Here is a 20,891-nt window from a genome sequence, read left to right as displayed (position 1 = left end):
TTGAGTTTTGCTTCTGTTGAAGTTGCCCAAGTCCCTCTCAGAATGTTTTGGATTTGCAGGAGTATTGAAATACATCCTGTTGGGAAGAGGCCCCCCAAAATCTGGCCATAAACTAGCCCCAAAACTGGCCATAAACAAAATCTCTGCAGCACTGTGACATGTTCATGATGGCCATGACACCCACACTGGAAGACTGTGGGTTTACCAGAATGAAGGCAAGGAACACCTGGCCCACCCAGGGCGGAAAACTGCTTAAAAGCGTTCTTAAACCACAAACAATAGCATGAGCGATCTGTGCCTTAAGGACATGCTCCTGCTGCAGATAACTAGCCAAACCCATCCCTTTATTTTGGCCCATCCCTTTATTTCCCATAAGGAATACTTTTAGTTAATCTATAATCTATAGAAGCAAGGCTTATTACTGGCTTGCTATTAATAAATATGTGGGTAAATCTCTGTTCGAGGCTCTCAGCTCTGAAGACTGTGAGACCTCTGATTTCCCACTCCACATTCTGTATTTCTGCGTGTGTGTCTTTAATTCCTGTAGCGCCGCTAGGTTAGGGTATCCCTGACCGAGCTGGTTTTGGCAAGAGGCACCCAATTTGGGGCTCGAATCCAGGTCAAAGGGTCACCAGAGCGATGGTTGGAGAATGTGGAAAACTAAGCTGGAGGACACCTGAGTACTGTTAAAGCAATCCCTGGGGTGAGTAAGAAGGGGAGTTCAGAAGCATCAGGGTAACAATGGGACAAGTGTGGGCTCTGGTTCATTCCACCTTGGAACCTTTTCACACTAATGATGAGGAGGAAGGAGACTATAATGAAGTAACAGAAGAGGTTACAGTTCAGGTTTGTTTGCCAGCTAAAGCTAAAGCAGCAAAGGAGGGAGAGGTTGATCCCTACCCTTCTGCACCCCCTCATTATTATTTTGAAGAAAAAGAGTGGCCTGACCCTCCAGATCTTTCTTTTACAGAGGACAACGGGAGAAAAGCAGTTGCCCCAGTGACTGTTTGAGCAGTACCTCAAGCGACTGCTCTCAGTTCTATTCGGGCAGGAATTCAGCAAGCTAGAAGAGAGGGTGATTTAGAGGCTTGGCAGTTCCCTGTTAGAATACATCGCCCCAGATCAACAGGGAAATATTATAGCTACACTTGAGCCTTTTCCTTTTAAATTACTCAAAGAATTTAAACAAGTTATTAATCAGTGTGGACCAGGTTCTCCTTTTGTAATGGGACTGTTAAAGAATATAGCTGTTTCCAGTCGGATGATTCCTACTGACTGTGATGCTCTTACTCGAGCTTGTCTAACTCCTGTTCAGTTTTTACATTTAAAACTTGGTAGGTAGATGAAGCTTCCACTCAAGCTGCTTGCAACACCCAGGCCCAACCTCAAATTAATATAACTGCAGACCAACTTTTGGGGGTTGGCGGCTGGGCTCGTTTAGAGGCACAAGTGGTCATGCAGGATGCTGCCATAGAACAGCTTAGAGGAGTGTGCATCAGAACTTGGGAAAAAATCACTTCAGGTGGAGAACAATACCCTTCCTTTAGTGCTGTAAAACAGGGACCAAAAGAACCATATGTGGACTTTATAGCTTGGTTACAGGAGTCTTTTAAAAAGGTGATTGCAGTCTTCGTTGCTCAAGAAATAGTGTTGCAGTTATTAGCTTTTGACAATGCTAATCCTGATTGTCAGGCTGCTCTGCAACCTATTAGAGGGAAAGCACATTTAGTTGGTTATATCCAGGCCTGTGATGGTATTGGAGGTAATCTGCATAAAGCTACTTTGTTGGCACAGGCAATGGCAGGACTGAGAGTAGATAAAGGAAATACTCCATTTCCTGGAGCTTGTTTTAACTGTGAGAAGCATGGTCATACTAAAAAAGAATATAGAAAAAAATTAGCAAGTCAGGTCACCAGACAGGGGAAAAAAGAAAACTGCTGAGCCTGAAATAAGTCCAAATTGTAAAAAAGGAAAACATTGGACTAATCAGTGTCACTCTAAGTTTGATAAAGATGGGAACCTGATTTCGGGAAATGCCATGAGGGGCCTGTCACACGCCCTATTCCAAACCGGGGCATTTCCGGCTCAGACCATTCCCTCACCCCTGTATAATGTCTGTCCCCCGCCACAGCTGGTAGTGCTACAGTAGATTTATGTTGCCCCAAAGCTGTGAGCCTTCTGCCTGGGGAACCCCCACAAAAGGTCCCAACAGGAGTCTGTGGATCCTTGCCAGCAGGGATGACAGGATTAATTATAGGAAGGTCTAGTTTAAATTTAAAAGGGGACAAATACATACAGGAGTCATTGATTCGGATTACAATGGGTAAATCCAAATTGTTATATCTACTTCTGTTCCTGGAAAGCAGAGCTAGGAGAGTGCATAGCACAGCTCCTGGTTGTGTCGTATGTGGAAATGGGGAAAAGTGAAATTAAACAAACAGGAGGATTTGGAGCACAAATAAACAAGGCAAAGCAGCTTATTGGGTAAATCAAATTACTGATAAATATCCTACCTTTGAAATAACTATTCAGGGAAAGAAATTTAAAGGTTTGGTAGATACAGGAGTGGACATTTCAATCATTTCCCTACAGCACTGGCAGTCCACATGGCCAATTCAACCCACTCAATTTAACATAGTTGGAGTTGGTAAAGCCCCTGAAGTATATCAAAGTAGTTATATTTTGCATTGTGAAGGGCCCAATGGACAACCTGGGACTATTCAACCAATTATAACTTCTGTACCTATAAATTTATGGGGAAGAGATTTATTGCAACAATGGGGAGCACAAATTCTAATTCCAGAACAATTATATAGCCCTCAGAATCAACATATGATGCATGAAATGGAGTATGCCCCTAGTATGGGACTAGGAAAAAAATTGCAAGGTTTGAAAAAACCACTTCAAATGGAAAGACAAAGTTCCCACCAAGGTTTAGGATATCATTTTTGATGGCAGCCATTGTTAAGCCTCCAGAACCTATACCTTTAAAATGGTTAACAGATAAGCCAATTTGGTTAGAATTGAGTAAAAAGAGTAAAAAGAAACTGGAGGCTTTAGAGGACTTAAAATTGGCCTTCAATAGTCATAGATTTAAAAGACTGTTTCTTTACTATCCCCTTAGCTGAGCAAGACTATGAATGGTTTGCATTTACAATTCCTGCAGTAAACAACCTGCAGCCTGCTAAGCATTTTCATTGTTTCACAGATGGGTCTAGTAATGGTAAAGCTTCTTATTCTGGATCAAAAGGTAAAGTTTTCCAGATGCTCTATACTTCAACTCAAAAAGCGGAGCTTGTAGCTGTAATTGAGGTATTGACTGCTTTTGATATGTCTATTAATATAATTTCTGATTCATCATACATGGTTCATTCCACACAGTTAATTGAAAATGCTTAGTTACAATTTCATGCAGATGAACAGCTGATGACAAAAACAAAAAAGGGGGAGAAATAGGGATTATGGGACAGCCCATAAACAATTGAATCTAGCATTATTAACTTTAAATTTTTTGAGCCTGCCCAAAGGCCAGATGTTATCAGCAGTTGAACAGCATCTACAGAAACCAGCTGCAAAGACAGAAGCAGAACAACTGATTTGGTGGAGAGATCCAATAACAAAAAATTGGAAAGTAGGTAAAATAATAACTTGGGGTACAGGTTATGCTTGTGTTTCTCCAGGACCAAACCAACAGCCAATTTGGATACTATCAAGACACCTGAAACCTTATGATGAGCCAGATGCCAAGGAAGAGATTCCAGGAGGATCCCAAGGACCCCCTGGTTGCAGCCATGTTGAGGTTGGACCTCAACTGTCACAAGCACCACCCATTGAACACAGCCACCTACCTGTGGACAGATCAAGAAGTTGTCACAGATGGTGGAAGAAAACCTGAGGAAAGTGGGACAACCAGTCACAATGAGTAATTTAATGGTAGCGATGATGGTGGTGATCACCATTGCCATGAGTATTCCTTCAACAAATGCTGACATGGAAAACAATTATACATATTGGGCATATTTATCAATCATGGGTGGCAATAATGCCTGGATGTAATCACTCTATGACACAGTTACACATGTTTTCTGGTCTCAGTATTTACCATAATAAATCTGCTCCTATAATTGAGGCATACTGCCCTCAAAAACCTATTCATAAACAAAATTGAACCCAGTTAGAAAAAATGAATGTACTTGTTTAGGAAGACTGCATTGCAGAACAGGCAAAGGCGCTGCACAACAATTTCTATGGAATCATTATTAATTGGTCCCCTAAGGGGACGTTTAGCTTGAATTGCACCTCTCAGTCTGCATGCCACGGCCACACAATATTCAGCTGGTCTGGGCAAAACAGTCAAATGGTAGAAATGATAAGAAGTACAGCAAGAGTTTCTATTACTGGAAAACATGGCAGTATAGGGCACCTCAACCTCAAATGATATGGCCTGTTGTAGGAGCTAAACATCAGGATTTGTGAAAACTATTAATAACTCTTAATAAGATCAAAATTTGGGAAATAATAAAAAAGCATCTAGAAAGACACTCTACAAACTTGTCTTTGGGTATTGCAAAATTAAAAGATCAAACATTTAAAGCATCCCAGGCACATCTGACCTTAATGCCAAGAACAGGAGTGCTTGAAGGAGCTGCAGATTAGCAGCTAGTAACGCATTAAAATGGATAAAAACACTTGGAAACTCTGTGATTTCAATGATGGTTGTGCTTTTAATCTGTGTTGTTTGTTTTTGTATAGTCCGCAGATGCAGATCCCAACTCCTGCAAGAAGTAGTTCACCATCACAAAGTTGCCTTTGCTTTTATAACTTTGCAAATCAAATAAGGGGGACATGTTGAGAACAGGTGCCCCAAAATCTGGCCATAAACTGGTCCCAAAACTGGCCATAAACAAAATCTCTGCAGCACTGTGACATGTTCATGATGGCCATGACACCCACACTGGAAGACTGTGGGTTTACCAGAATGAAGGCAAGGAACACCTGGCCCACCCAGGGTGGAAAACTGCTTAAAGGTGTTCTTAAACTGCAAACAATAGCATGAGTGATCTTTGCCTTAAGGACATGCTCCTGCTGCAGATAACTAGCCAAACCCATCCCTTTATTTTGGCCCATCCCTTTATTTCCCATAAGGAATACTTTTAGTTAATCTATAATCTATAGAAGCAATGCTTATCACTGGCTTGCTGTTAATAAATACGTGGGTAAATCTCTGTTTGAGGCTCTCAGCTCTGAAGGCTGTGGGACCCCTAATTTCCCACTCCACACCTCTATATTTCTGTGTGTGTGTCTTTAATTCCTCTAGCACTGCTGGGTTAGGGTCTCCCCAACCAAGCTGGTCTCTGCACATCTTTCCTTCAAAAACAAAAACAAAAACAAAAACAAAGCAAACAAACAAAAAAATCAAAAACTAAATTGGAACCTGGATCACAGATGAGAGTTCCCCGCTAGCCTGGAGTTAGGTGTAACTTCAGCTGTAGATGGGCAACCCTATGGCAATGTGGATGAAGTTTCCAGGGACTCAGTGTCTGCTCCTCATGGACTTACTTAGCTTACATAAACTGGAGAACATTTATGACATTCCAAAGGGACCTCAGCCAAAGGTAGATGCAGAGGGCAGGGCAGGACTTTGAACCTGCATAGACCATGAGGTACATTCTCCTTTTGTTCATGTATCTACTTCTACAAGCTCAGTAAGAGTCTAAAGCACAACTAAAGTGAATCTTGAGGTCAGAGAAATAAGAGAGCATTTAATGAATTAACTTTGAGAGAAGTGAGTCCAGGGACCAGCTTTATGTCTATACAAGATGATAGACAAGAATGTATCTATAGGATAGTCTTTGCCTCAAACCAGCCCAAGTGAGAGATTTAACTGAAATTGTCAGAAGAAAGACTAAAATCCATAGAGCCACAGAGAATGAAGGCAATCATGAAAGAAATGAGGATACGAAAGAAAATGATGGGAAATCAGGTTGGTTAATTCATTGTCTCTAAATCTGCTACCATGTAATAAGCACCTGGTGAGACTCAATAAAGATGAATGCCTTGAACTGATATCTTGAGGTTCTCACTTAAATGGTCTGGGGTGTGATTTGAGCATCAGTACCTTTAAAAAACTTCCATGATATTCTAATACACAGCTGAAGATGACAAGGACCACTGGTCTACTCTGACCTCAGGTTTTCAACATGGAGATGACCACATGTGTGGCTACTCCACACAAATGCTGAGCATCCATCAGACATTGATGGGATCTGTATTCACCTCTCAACAGTAGCATTTGTAGAATGTAGAAAAAAATCAAAAAGAAAAACAAGAAAATAGATGGATTAGATCTATAGTCTCTCTACTTAAAGCACACTTGCTTAATTTTGAATACAAGTAAAATAAGAAATAGTCATTATACTGAAATCCAGTATACAGAAAACAACACCTCGTATATTACACATATTCAAATTTAGTATTTTCTTTTCAATTTTATTTTATTGTACTTTGTTTTTTATTTTATTTTTTAGTTGAATATCAAAATATTTCCTTTTTATTTCTGCATCATAAATTTATAATTTTAACAACTTTGATCATTAGCTAGTATAGTAATACAAAAAAAATGAGGAAAAAGATGTTAGTATTTTTCATTTCCATAAAGTGCAGATTTAATTTTCTATAATTTGCCTTAGTAAACATCGTCTTATTTCAGGTCCTCCCCTGCCCTCACTCAAAAAGGGAGGGTGTTTAATTTTTATTTAACAAATATGTAATACCAAGAAAAAAATGAAAGATCCAATAATGTTTTTTGCAAACATGTTTCCAGGTAAGATTTCCAAGGACATCAGTACTGAGTGAAAATAATCCCTTACAATCAACATGAATGACACACTAACAAGCACATAATTGAGGCTTCCATGCTGATTTGGCAATTTTAAGGCCTCCCGTTGTGAAAAAGGTACATAAATGAATACAAACAGTTGGCTTGACTTGTGGCCAAATTACTTTCACCAAAGTTGTTGGAAGCCTTTCTCTGGTTTTGGCCCCTGTAGGAAGTTAATCTCATATTCCCTTAGCAATAATATAAGGTCACTGTTTCAGTCCTACACACTGTTATATTCAATGGGCTTCTTAGTTTACCACATAAGGACTGGCACCTTTTTCAAAAGAATATTGCTAACAGGGTCAAATGAGTGTTAATGGCTGAACGTTTACCAAATGCTTACATCTGCGATAGTATAAATATGGACTATTAAAGTTGTCTACTCAAGTATAAAATATATGCAAAACTCTCATAGGCAAAATGTTCAAAAGCCGGGAAAAACCTTTGTTTTTTGTTTTTTGTTTTTAACTTTTACAAGAAAGTGCAACTGCAGGCTCTCTTGAATGATCTTCTAGACAGTTCCACAGAAAACTTAGCAGTTGGGCTCAGAAAGTAGAGTTTCTCAGGAGGAATTAAAGTTCTTCCTAGAATACAAAGCAATGTTTCAGACAGCTTTCTGAAAGTAAACCATTAGCTTATGACTACACAGTGAGACAAACTGGAACGTGTAATAATGAAAGCTTTCGCATTTGTCATGATGTGCTTTTTTTCTCTTACCCCAGGACCTCTAGCTGTTTTGTAATGTTATATAAAGTAGTTACAGCACTTTGTCCAACACTGAGAGCAGGCAGGAAACTAATCAGCTGGGAGAGAATCAGAAGTGTGTTCATGTGTTTCATTGTTTTTCAGGTCAAATCTCAATACCTGCAAATAAATCATTAAAAATATATAACAGTTTCTCTGTTATTTTCAGGACTTTATGTAGTTAATGGATAATCAGAGTGAAAGAGGGCTTTCTATCAGTCATCAGTGATACATTCTGTCACACAGTAAGATTTTCAGCATTTGTTCGGCTGCTGCTAGATGATAAAGGAAGTTTTCTGTTGCTGGCGGAAATCGTTTTTGCTTTAGCGCCTCCAAATTAAGGACTCTCTTTTCTCCATCAGCCGAAACTTCTGAAAACAGTGGTAGGTTGGTAAAGATTTCTCGTTTTTAGAGCAATATCCTGTATGACCTGGCTGTCTGATTTCTCTGGATCTTCTGCAGACTGAACAATTAGCTGACCCATTTCTTTGTGCAGTTTGGCCATTGCCATGGCCTCTTTTGCAAGGGGAGCAATGGTAATCTCACTCTCTGCCAGATTCACTAACACATCATAGAGGTCTGGTCTGTTGCTCTCCTCCAAGTTTACAAATCCAGCAATGTAACCTGTGCACATCTGCAGGGCTTCCAGCTCATCAGCGTTGAGGTGCACATAAGAGTGAAGGATGGTCCAGTCCTGTCAGTGCCACACCAGGGCAGGCAGAGTCCTGGTAAACTCCTGGACCGCTTCTATTTTGGGGTGATACACCACAATTCTTTTCTTTAGCATCAGTGCTGTGTGTAAGAGAATAGTTTCCATTCCAAACTGAGATACAATGTCTCTGATGGAGCCAGCCAGGTAGGCCTTTCGGACATCAAAATCCTTACTAAGGAAAGGGCCATTTTCTTCACTCTGGCACATCCCCTTTGTGAGAACTGCAATATAACTCTCCATCATTTTAACTGGGCTCCCATGTTTCGGGTACATTCTACACAATATCCTAGTGAAGGCAGCATACTTCACTGGGTTAAAATCTCTGGTGGTCAGAACAACAGAAAAATGAGTCACCTTTTTCAAAATAGAAGACTCTGGAAGTTCAATTGTTGTGATATAAAACCATTTCTTCCGTACTGACCAAAGACAAAGGGATGGAGAAGTTTGTTTTCATCTGTAAGGCAGCATTTTCTCAGCAGCAGGTTCCTTAATGTGGCTGTCGTGGAAGGATAACACCACATCCACAGAATTTCTCCATTTGTGTCCTTTTGGATCAGCCCGACTCTAAGCATTAGCTCAGTGTCCACCACCTCCGCGCAGCCATCTTCCACCACCGCGGTGCGCAGCTCTGGCTGCCACCTGCAGGACCCACCTCGCACCGGAGTCCCGCCCCGCCCGCCGTAGGACCCGCCCCCATAACAGGCCATTTTATTTTAAGACTGAGTCTCACTCTGTCACCCAGGCTGGAGTGCAGTGGCACAGTCTCGGCTCACTGCAACCTCCATCAAGCAGCTTCAACAATTCTCATGCCTCAGCCTCCTGAATGGCTGGGATTACAGGTGCATGCCACCACACTTAGCTAATTTTTGTATTTTTTAGTAGAGGCACAGTTTTACCATGTTGGCAAGGCTGGTCTCGAACTTCTGGCCTCAAGTGATCCATCCACCTCGGCCTACCAAAGAGCTGGGATTCAGGCATGAGCCATTATGCCCAGCCTTCTTTTCAATTTTAAAATAAATTCTGCAGTTTACATTTTCATACACTGATTCCACAGCCCATTAATGGATTCAGCACTGCAATGTAAAAATTCTGCTTTGCTCAATTCTTTTCATTCAGCCAAATCCTCAAAGAGAACGCGTAGGTCTCACTTCACTAGAGAGAATATAATAAGAAAAACTGAAACTCGGCTGGGCATGGTGGCTCATGCCTCTAATTCCAACATTTTGGGAGGCCAAGGAGGGTGGATCACCTGAGGTCAGGAGTTCGAGACCAGCCTGGCCAACATGGCGAAACCCCATCTCTACTAAAAATACAAAAATTAGCCAGGTATGACGGCATGCGCCTGTAGTCCCAGCTACTTGGGAGACTGAGGCAAGAGAATTGCTTGAATCTGGAAGGCAGAGGTTGCAGTGAGCTGAGATCGTACCACTACAGTCTGGGTGACAGAGCGAGACTCTGTCTCAAAATAATAATAATAATACCCAGGAAGAGATGATATATGAATACTTTTTAATGCTACCCTTGATGCTGGCATAAAATACTAAAAAGAAATCTTTCCCAACAAACCACTTTGGGAAAAATAGAACAGGGAGAGGAGAATGTAGTAAAACACAAACTAATCCTTTTCACTTTCTACTTCAGAGTTTTGTCTATCAGATATTGAGAATATTTCTAGAAATGCATTAAGGTGTAACCAGGTATGGAATCAACTTCTGGGAATTAGGGATAATAAGTTGGGCCATGGTTACAATCTCTACCCTTCCTTTGTAATTCCATTTGACTCTTTCTTTTTCCTTTTTCTCTGATCATTTTTGGAAGAACACATAATATTTCTTTTGTCTTTTTCTCATTTTTTTATTTTAACCAACAAAACAAGCAGCAGTGACATCATATTTCTTTGTCAAAGCTTATTCCTATCCTAGCCAAGGTGACCCAGCAACCTCCAGCGACTGTTGAGAACTCCAGATTGGAGAATTTACTCTCCCTTCTCTCCAACTTACTGAAGGGGCCTTCGTGCATGGGTTCCAGTTTCAGGGTTGTCAATAGCAAGTCATGTGGCTTTAGTTAAGTCAGCCCTGTGGCATCACTGCTCCTCTGTTGTAAAAGGCAGAACTGGACGTGGATGTGGTCTGAGGTCCTTCCTGTATCTAATATCCAGGGTTCTTCCCATGGCCCTGCCCACCCTTCCCTAAGAGACTGGGACATGGAGTTGTAAGGGGGTGGGTTTCTCTGCAAAAGGTCCTTTCCTTCTGCAGCCCTCTGTTTCTGAGCTTTCATGGTTGATGCTGAGAACATCCTCACTGAGAGGTGTGAAAAGCCATCGCTGTGCACCAGACAAAGGGAATCAGGAGGAAAGGAGCTGATGTCACCGGTTGCTGGTTGGGCAGAGCTAGGGTCCCTATATCCTTCATCTCATGCTGACTGGAAGTTCAGGGGTGTTTACTTTTCACTTGTGGATGGCATTTGCCTCTTCACCTAGCCTGAGGCTCACCCTTCAGCTCATCCTTCTAGCAGAAACTCAGTTTGACCCTGGACTATCACCACTTAGCAGTCCCTCTAAACTTGGCCATCAGCAGGACCTGACAAAGATACTCATTTGATTTTTTCTTCTCTCTCCTATAGATACTAAATGCTGCTGTAACAATGAAAAGAAAGAACAGATGTCACACAAAGCATTTTCATTTGATGGAAAAAAACTAAAAGAGCAGAGCAATTGAAAGCTCAACACAACACGGGAGGGATCCGTGGCTGAGGATTGTATTTCAGAACCGCTGACTGCTCTTGACAATTGTTAACCCACTAGGCTCCTTTGGTTAGAGAAGCCACAGTCCTTCAGCCTCCACTTAATATCAATACTTAGGAAGACCAAAGCCAGATGGACAAACAGCATTGAGAGGCTTTAGCCCTACTCCTCTCAGCTTCCATCCTGTAGAGAACAGGAGTCAGGAGCCTCTGGCAGGAGACAGCGTGTCACATGAGACTCTGCCGGTGCAGAATATGAATAATGCCATGTTCTTGCTAAATATGCTTAGCTTGAGTTTCATAGGAGGTAATCATCAGACAGACAACTGCAGAATGTAGAACACTGAGCAGGACAACTGACCTGTCTCCTTCACACAGTCCATGTCACCACGAATCACACAATAAAAAGGAGAAAGCACATTTTGGGTTCAAAAAAAGTAAAAAGATAATGTAGCTACCTTTCTTTAGTTATTTTGAACCCAAAGTATCTCCCCATCTTTTTGTTGTTGTCATCGATGATGGTGACATGGACTTGTTCGTAGAGGACAGGTCAGCTGTCTGGCTCAATGTTCTACATTCTGAAGTTGTCCAAAAACGTCCTCATGATTAAATTCAGCCTAGTCGTTTTGCCAGGAACCCTGCAGGGTCACTACTGAGAGTTTCCTACCTCAGCCCATCTGTAGGCAGAGAAGGTCCAGTTTGCCCATCACCATTATCATGATACTAGGACTGGTCACTTGGTTAAGGAGGAATCTAGGAGATCTGTCCCTTTTAGAGACACCTTATTTTTAATGAAGTAATTGGGAAAGTGGTTTTTAAAACTATAAATGTCCTATATTCTAATGATCATCCTCTAAATATTTTATCATTCACTAATCATCCCTGCCCGTGTCAATTACTATATTCATATCTCTACACTAGAAATTTTCTATTTCAGTTTTTACTATATCCTTGTTTTTGCTAGTTTCTGTTGTTGGAAAAAAAACATTTCCTGCCTGGGTTTTAATTTTTGTCCAAAGTTAACTTTAATCTATACAATTAAAATTTTTTGTCTATCACTTTGGACTGGTAGATTGTTTTTTATATTCGATGTTATAATCTTTTATTATGTTGATTGGTTTTGGCAGGTAATTATGTGAATTAATAAAAACATTTTTATTTGCGTGTTTATTTTCTAAACCTTCCCACATTGTAGGCTATGTTTATCATATGTAACAGATTGTATTTACTACATTTCTTTGTTCTAATTATTTGTATTCTTTGATTGTGTGTGTGTCTGTGTGTGCCTTTGGCATTTAGGAAGGGTTGTATAGGTCATGCTTAATATTGCACTAAAATGCTTTGATAGTTTTTTCCCCTTCGAACTATACACACTTCTAATATTTGATTTATACATTTTAAATTATAATTTTCAACATCAAATATTTCCATACGACAGTCAATTACATGATTTGTTTTCTTTTCCCTATCTTCTTTACCTGCCACTTCTCATAATAGAAGATAGATAGAGGTGAAGATGAAGAGAGAGAAGAGAGAAGGAGAGAGAGAGAGGAGAGAGAGAGAGACAGAGAGAGAGAGAGATTGAGATTGACTTTAAGGAATTTGCTCACATAATTGTGGATGCTTGGTGATATCAAATCTGATGAGGTAGACGAGCAGGCTGGAGACTTAGGGGAGAGGGTTGCAGTTCAAGTCTAAAGGGAATCTGCTGGCAGAATTCCTCCTTGTTAGGGGGAGGTCAGGTTTTATACTATTAAGGCCTTCACCTGACTAGATGAGGCCAACTCACACTATGGAGGGTCATCTGCTTTACTCAAAGTCCGCTGATTTCAATGTCTCATTTCATCAAAAAACAAACAAACAAACAAACAAACAAAAAAAAAACACCTCCGCAGAAACATCAGAATAATATCTGACCAAATATCTGGGCACCATGGCCCAGCCAAATTTACACATACAATTAAGCATCACAACATATAATATTGAAAGTGTAAAAAATCAAAGACCAAAGAACATCTTGAGAGAAGCTAGAGAAAGAAAACACCTTACCTTAGGGAACAAGGATGAGTATTACATTAGACTTATCTTCAGAAACCATGCAAGCAAGAACTGCATGCAGCTGACATATTTAGTGTTGGAGGAAAAAGAACCCTGTTAACCTAGAATTGTGTAGAATTGCGATTCAAATGTGAAGGAGAAATAACGACCTCTTTGACAATAATTGAGGGAATTTGTCACTAGTAATTTTGTCTTCCATGAAAGGTTAAAAGAAGTTCTTCAAAAAGAAAAAAAAAAAAAAAAACCACAAGGGCTAGAGACATATCTACACGAAGGAAGGAAGTTAGAGAAGGAATAAGCGAAGATAAAATAAAATATTTTATTATGTTTATTCTTAATTCATATAACCATCCGTCAAAATAAAAACAGCAATAATAGATTGGATGATTATACGTTATGAATATATCAAATGAATGATAGCAATGTTTTAAAGGGTGGTAAGAAGGAATTAGGAATTTTGTTTTTAAGGTACCTGCATGACCCATGAAACATCATAGCATTACTTTAAGTTGACTTAGATTATTTGTAAATATATATGGCAAGCAATAGGGTGAAAACAAAAACATCATTTTTTCTGTTAAGAAATAGGTTTGTATTGTAAGAGAGAAGAAAAATGGGATCATATAACATGTTCAATTATAGCCAGAGAAGGCAGAAAAAGAGTAAAAGACACAAAAGGAAACAATGAAGAAAGTAAAAAAATGGAAACAGTTACACCTATGGTACATATTAATCCAATGATATCAATAGTCACTTTAAATGTGAATGGTCCAAGTACATCAATTAAAAGACAGAGACTGGCAGAATGGAAAATGAGGTCCAACTATATGCTATCTACAACGAACCTACTTTAAACAAGAAGACACAGAGATATTAGAAGTGAAGAGATGGAGAAAGATATATCATACTCATCGTAACCAAAAGAAACTTGGAGCAGAGGCTGGGTGCTGTGGCTCACGCTTGTAACCCTAGCACTTTGTGAGGCCGAGGCAGGTAGATCTCTTGAGGTCAGGAGTTCAAGACCAGCCTGACCAACATGGTGAAACCCCATCTCTACTAAAGACACAAAATTAGCCGGCTGTGGTGGCACATGCCTTTAATCCCAGCCACTTGGCAGGCTGAGGCAGGAGAATCGCTTGAACCTGGGAGACGGATGTTGCAGTGAGCCGAGATTGCAGCATTGTACTTACTACAGCCTGGGCAACAAGAGTGAAACTCAGAGAAAGAAAAGAAAAGAAAAGAGCAAAAGAGAGAAAGAGGAAGAAAGAAGAAAGAGAAAGAAAGAAAGAAAGAAAGAGAAGGAAGGAAAAAAGGAAAGAAAGGAAGAAAGGAAGAAAGAAAACTAGGGTGTCTACATTAATTTGAGACAGAGCCGACTTCAGAGGGAGGAAAATCATGGGGATAAAGAGAGTCATTACATAATGAGAAAGAGGTCACTTCTCCAAGAAGACATGACAATCCTTAATTGATATGCGCCAAACAACAGAGCATCTACGTATGAGGGGCAAAAGCTGATAGAACTTCAAGGACAAATAGACAGATTCACTATTACAGTGGGAATCTTCAGCATCAGTAATTAACAGATCCAGCAGGCAGGAAATCAATAAAGATATAGTGAAACTGGACACTACCATCAGTCACCTGGATCCAGCTGACTTTTTAGATTACTTCATCCATGAAGAGCAGAATACATATTCTTTTTAGGGTCACATGGAATGTTCAGCAAGATCCACCACATTCTGGCCCATAATACACACTTCAACACATTTAATGGGATAGAAATCATACTAAATATGCCCTCCATTCAAATTATGGAACTGAAGTATAAATCAATAACAAATAGCTGGAAAATTCCAAAATTAGAGATCAGGCCACACCCTTCTAATAACATATGGGTCAAGAAAAAGTCTCAGGGAAAATTACATATTTTGAGCTAAATGAAAACAAACATACAACTTATAAAAAATCTCTGGGTGCAGGAAAATTGGTGCTTAGAAAGAAATTCATAGTATTCAATGCATATTGTAGCAAAGAGAAAAGATCAATAATCTGAACTTATAGTTTATGAAACTCAAAAAACAAGAACAAAGTAAATCCAAAGTGAGTGGAATGCAAGAAACAATAAAAATTAGAAGAGAAACCAAGGAAATTGAAAACCAGAAATCAATAGAGAAAAATCAACAAACCAAAACGGGCCGGGCGCGGTGGCTCACGCCTGTAATCCCAGCACTTTGGGAGGCCAAGGCGGGCGGATCACAAGGTCAGGAGATCCAGACCATCCTGGCTAACACGGTGAAACCCCGTCTCTACTAAAAATACAAAAATTAGCCGGGCGCGGTGGCGGGCGCCTGTAGTCCCAGCTACTCAGGAGGCTGAGGCAGGAGAATGGCATGAACCTGGGAGGTGGAGCTTTCAGTGAGCCGAAATTGCACCACTGCACTCCAGCCTGGGGCACAGAGCGAGACTCCGTCTCAAAAAAAAAAAAAAAAAAAAAAAAAAAAAAAAAAAAAACAAAACCAAAACGTAGTTCTTTAAATTAATCAATAAAATTGATAAACATCTATCTGGTGAACCAAGAAACAATGAGAGAAGATAAAAGTTACATATAACAAAAAGAAAAGAAGGTCCTCACTACTGATCTCATGGCTATTAAAAGGATAACAGATGAAGATTATCAACAATTCTCTGCTCACAAATTTGATAACCTGATGAATTGGACCAAGTCCTTGAAAGACACAGTCTACCAAAACTCGCACAAGGAGAAATAGATAACGTAAATAGATCTCTATTAATGAAACTGAAGCAACGATTAACAACCTTAGAACAAAGCACCAGATCTAGATGGTTTCACCACCAAACATCTAATGAATAAATGATACCAATTATCTCTAGAAAATGGAAGCCGAGGGAACACGGCTTATCTCTGGTCTAGGAGGCACTTTATTCTAGTAGCAAAACAAGACAAACGGTTTTGAACCAGGATATTGAACTAGCCTGCACTGCTGAGCAGCTCCTGAGACTCAGCCCTGGAAGAACCGGAGAAGCAAGAAGGAAACATGGCTCCACGGGACCTGTGAAAAATGGTAAACCTCCCTTAGAGACCAAGGCGGTTTTGAACCAGTGTGTGTGGAAGGTTGATGTTCACAGGTAGGAGAGAGAGAATGACATAGAGAAAAGTGTTTTCGGTTCTGCTTTTACTTCTGACTCCATTGCTATGGGCCAACTGAGGGTCTTACCCCTTCAGGAGAGAGATTTGTCAGCGGCTCTTTTTTTTTTTTTTTTTTTTTTTTTTTTTTTTTTGAGACGGAGTCTCGCTCTCTGGCCAGGCTGGAGTGCAGTGGCGCAATCTCGGCTCACTGCAACCTCCACCTCCCGGGTTCCAGCGATTCTCCTGCCTCAGCCTCCCGAGTAGCTGGGACTACAGGCGGGTGCTACCACTCCCGGCTAACTTTTTGTGTTTTTAGTAGAGACAGGGTTTCAGCATGTTGGCCAGGATGGTCTGGATCTCCTGACCTTGTGATCCCCGCCTCAGCCTCCCAAAGTGCTGGGATTACAGGCGTGATCCACCGTGCCCGGCTCTTAATCCGCCAGTGTGGCAGCTGCGATGTGACACCTGGACCCATATAAGCTTCCCTGAGGAAAAGAGTAGATGAAAACAGGGGAGGACAAACGAGATGATCCCGGGGCTTTCCTTTTCCAGGTTTCCTCTGCAAACCTGCAGAGGTAATGATTGTCATGGCCTCCCCAGCACGCTGCTTAAAGAGATGCATTAAATTAAAAAGAATCCCCTAGCCAGAAGATTTGCCTGGTGGTTTATAAAACAAACCGGGGTAATCTTAATGAGTTTTGGGGACGTGCTGCTCTCCACTTGGGGCCCATCCTTCATTTTGTCAAGACCAACAAAGACTGGGGCCTTCCTCGACAGGAAGGTCCGAGGCCCCTCTCCGCAGCTCCCTCATCTGCATGCGGGTTCCTCCCCGCACGCCTCCCCTATCCCTGGACCTCCGTCCCCCCTCCCCACTTCCCCACGCATATGTCCGACCCCACAACTTCTCTCCTGGAAGCTCAAGGAATCCTGGAAACTCAAGGAATGTGATTTCTTGAGCTGCACTCCACCGCGAGACGTGGTCTGACCAAAGTCCAGTCAGTGAAATCAGTGTCCAGGTGACTCTGTATTTCAGGGATCTGCCAGAAAAGACAATAAAAGTCCCGCCGGTTTTAGGGACAAATATGCAAAAACGCAGAGACCAACCAGACACACTGGCTACTTCAAAGACAGTCTCTGGAAAGTCCCTGCTTAGAGAAATTCCACTCCGGAAGGAACCCGAAAGCTATATAGTGGTTACCTTTTCCTTCTCTTTATTATGGTGGCTGTGACCTACCTGAGGTATAGACAGTTATGGTAAATAAACGTAAAAACCACACTGTGCAGAAACCATAAGCTGCATTGACCGGAATCGAACCATGGTCTCCTGCGTGGGAGGCAAGAATCTACCCACTGAACCACCGATTCATATAAATGGAATCACACAGGAGTGTCAGACAGGTACATTGAAATAAATTTGTTTTAGATGTTCAAAGAGATATTTTATAGGCATCTTTTGCTAAACATAGTGTTTAGAGGGATTTACTCGTGTTACTGTGTTTTTTCAAACTTTGCCTGGATTTTTGTTGCTGTTTGCTTGTTTTTGTTTCCTGTGCATGAGGTTGTTTTATGACTATATAACAGTAGATATTAAATTTTTCTGTTGATGAGGACTTGTATTGTACCCAGTTTTTCCTTAGTATAAAAATAAGGTTGCTATAAGCATTTCTTGTAGAAGCCTTATTGGATGTATGTGTTCATTTCTCATGGGTGATGAATGAAAGTAAATTTGCTTCCTTATAGGGTAGGCTTAACTCTGTAAGAAACTGCCAAATATTAGAAAAGGTGTTGTGCTAAATTGCAGTCCAACCAACATCACACAACAATATCATACACACTCTGAATGAGGAAGAAGGAGAGGCAACAACTTTCAAAATCAGGTTTTCTATGTTTCCCTTCATTTTCTCGCAAATCTTTAATGCATTTTTGAGGTGGCTATGGGGACACCAAGTGTCATCATTGGTGTATTCAAGTCTTGCCACAGAGCCATGGAGAGATACCCCAAGGAGGCCCAGCCAAGTGTCAGGCTTATAAACACCAGGCAGGAATAGACGCCTATGAAATGAGAAGGGTCAGGTGATCCCTCCCTCTCCTGCCATGTCTGTGCATCTCTTTGCAGCTGCCTTGTCACTAAAAACAATTGCTCCCACTTATTTTGTCAAAGATAAAGCCAGACATTAAAGCAGAGAAAACAGATTTTATCCAGTAACTACTGACAGTAGAGGAAAGGTTGGAGCTTGGCTCCCATTTATGCAGAGGTGATGGCATTATAGGGGGAGAGGGAGGAGAGGGAGAGGGCAGGGGGAAGGGTATCTGTGAAACATTACAAAAGGTTGCTCAGTGTAAACTTCTGCCTCATCAGGCCAGCTGTGTCTGCCAGCTGGCAATATTAGAAGATGGGATTCTAACCTCCCACAGAGACTGGAAGACAGACGCTCAGTCCTTTTTGAGGACTACAGTTCAAAGGAATGGCTTTCAGATCCTAGGGAAAGACACACTGGAGTCCCTAGGAGATACACACACATCTCAAAGGGATGGAGGAAGGATTCCCTTTTTGCTAAGTGTTACAAGAAAGGGAGATTCTCAACCTACCATCATCAGCAGGTATTGGCTAGAACTAATAACCATTCTCCTGGCAGCCTTGAGCTTTCTGGGGTAGGCATTTTAATGGAAGCCTAGGGCCATCCCTGGGACAAAGCCTTATGTTCCTAGATGCCATGATAGAGTCTGGTCATCTCTTAGCCCAGAGGTTTAAACTGAGTCATTGTGTGCTGAGTTTGGTTGTTCTCACTTTCCATTCCCCCATTCGATGGCCTGGATTTTACTGGACTCTGTTAGATGGATAAAGCCATTTTCAGTGGTTTTCAGGCAGCCCAGACATAGTTATGGAGACCTGAATGGACATAAGAAAACACATGAGATTGAGAGTGGGCCCCACAATAGGTATCCATTATCCATATTCAAGGAGATGGACACAAATATTTCTAGGCTTTGTCAAAATGGAAAGTGGCTTACGGAGTCAGGATGAAATTCAAACTTATATTAGCAAAGTATAGAGCTTATTGATATATTTTAAAATGAAAGCCATGACAAAATGACAATCCACAAGTGACAATGGTAGGTAGGGATTTGGGAGAGACTCCATAATATCAAAATTAACCTCATTTTGCGGGGAAAAGAAAGAGAGAGCAGACTGTTACTGTGTCTATATAGAAAGAAGTAGACATAAGAGACTCCATTTCGTTCTGTATTTGAGATGCTGTTAATCTGTGACCCTACCCCCAACCTTGTCCTTGCAAGAGACTTGTGCTGTGGTGGCTCAAGGTTTAACGGATTTGCGGCTGTGCAGGGTGTGCTTTGTTAAACAAGTGCCTGAAGGCAGTATGCTTGTGAAAAGTCATCACCATTCTCTTAATCTCAAGTACCCAGGGACACATACACGGCCAAAGGTCGCAGGGACCTCTGTCTAGGAAAGCTAGGTATTGTCCAAGGTTTCTCCCCATGTGAGAGTCTGAAATATGGCCTCGTGGGAAGGGAAAGACCTGATCATCCCCCAGCCTGACACCCGTGAAAGGTCCGTGCTGATGAGGACTAGTACAAGAGGAAAGAAGGCCTCTTGGCAGTTGAGATAGAGAAAAGCATCTGTCTCCTGCCCGTGCCTGGGCAATGGAACATCTTGGTGTAAAACCCGATTGTATGATCTGTTTACTGAGAAAGGAGAAAACCACCTTAGGGCGAAAGGTGGGACTTGCTAGCGCAATGCTGCTCTTTATGCACTAAAAAGGTTTATGGAGATGTTTACATATGCATATCAAGGCACAGCACTTTCCTTAAACTTATGTCACAGAGATCTTTATTCACATGTCTTACTGCTGACCTTCTCCCTACATGATCCTATTATCCTGCCACTTCCCTTTTTCTAAATGGTAAAGATAATGATCAATAAATACTGAGGGAACTCAGAGACTGGTGCAGGCGTGGGTCCTCTGCCTGTCCCCTGGGCCCACTTTTTCTTTCTCTATACTTTGTCTCTGTGTCTCATTTCTTCTCTCAAGTCTCTCGTTCCACCTAACGAGAAACGCCCACGGGTGTGGAGGCGCAGGTCATCCCTTCACATTTTAAGTGAAACTTCTACATGTTGCTACAGTAAGGGAACGGAAGCCAACATTATGCTGGAATATATTAATTGTCATGGGATAAACAGGCAGGACATGATGCTACATTTATTAGTCACTTCTATTGATAATATTTGTGAAGGTTAATTTTTGTGTCAATTTGACTGGGCCATGGGGTGCCCAGATATTTGGTTAAACATTTTTTTCTCAGTGTGTCTCTGAGGACGTTTCTGGATGAGATTGACATTTGAATTGGTAAACTGAGTAAAGCAGATTGCTCTCCCCAGTGTGAGTGGGCCTCATCCAACCCACAGAAGGCTTGAATAGAATGAAAGGCTAGAAAGAAGTCTTTCTGCTTCATTGTCTTTGAGCTGGGACATCAGTCTTCTGCTTTATGCCTTGGACTTGGTCGTGAACTATATTCGACTCTCCTGGGTCTACTCAGGAGTAGACCTTGGACTTCTCTGCTTTCATAATCATATGAACCAATGCACA

The 20,891-nt window shown here is 41.2% G+C and overlaps 1 pseudogene across 1 annotated transcript; it reads right to left on the bottom strand.

The window, feature by feature from the left end:
- Window positions 1-6,644: 6,644 nt before the first annotated feature.
- LOC126932481 (DENN domain-containing protein 10-like) lies at window positions 6,645-8,850 on the bottom strand (annotated as a pseudogene). The gene has a single exon (XR_007718204.1). The product of XR_007718204.1 is annotated as a DENN domain-containing protein 10-like (transcript).
- Between the last annotated feature and the right edge of the window lie 12,041 nt (window positions 8,851-20,891).

Source organism: Macaca thibetana, chromosome 1 (genome assembly GCF_024542745.1).
Source record: "Macaca thibetana thibetana isolate TM-01 chromosome 1, ASM2454274v1, whole genome shotgun sequence".
Taxonomy (NCBI): domain Eukaryota; kingdom Metazoa; phylum Chordata; class Mammalia; order Primates; family Cercopithecidae; genus Macaca; species Macaca thibetana.
Note: the sequence above shows the minus strand (reverse complement) of the source record. Positions and strands in the feature narration are given on the sequence as shown.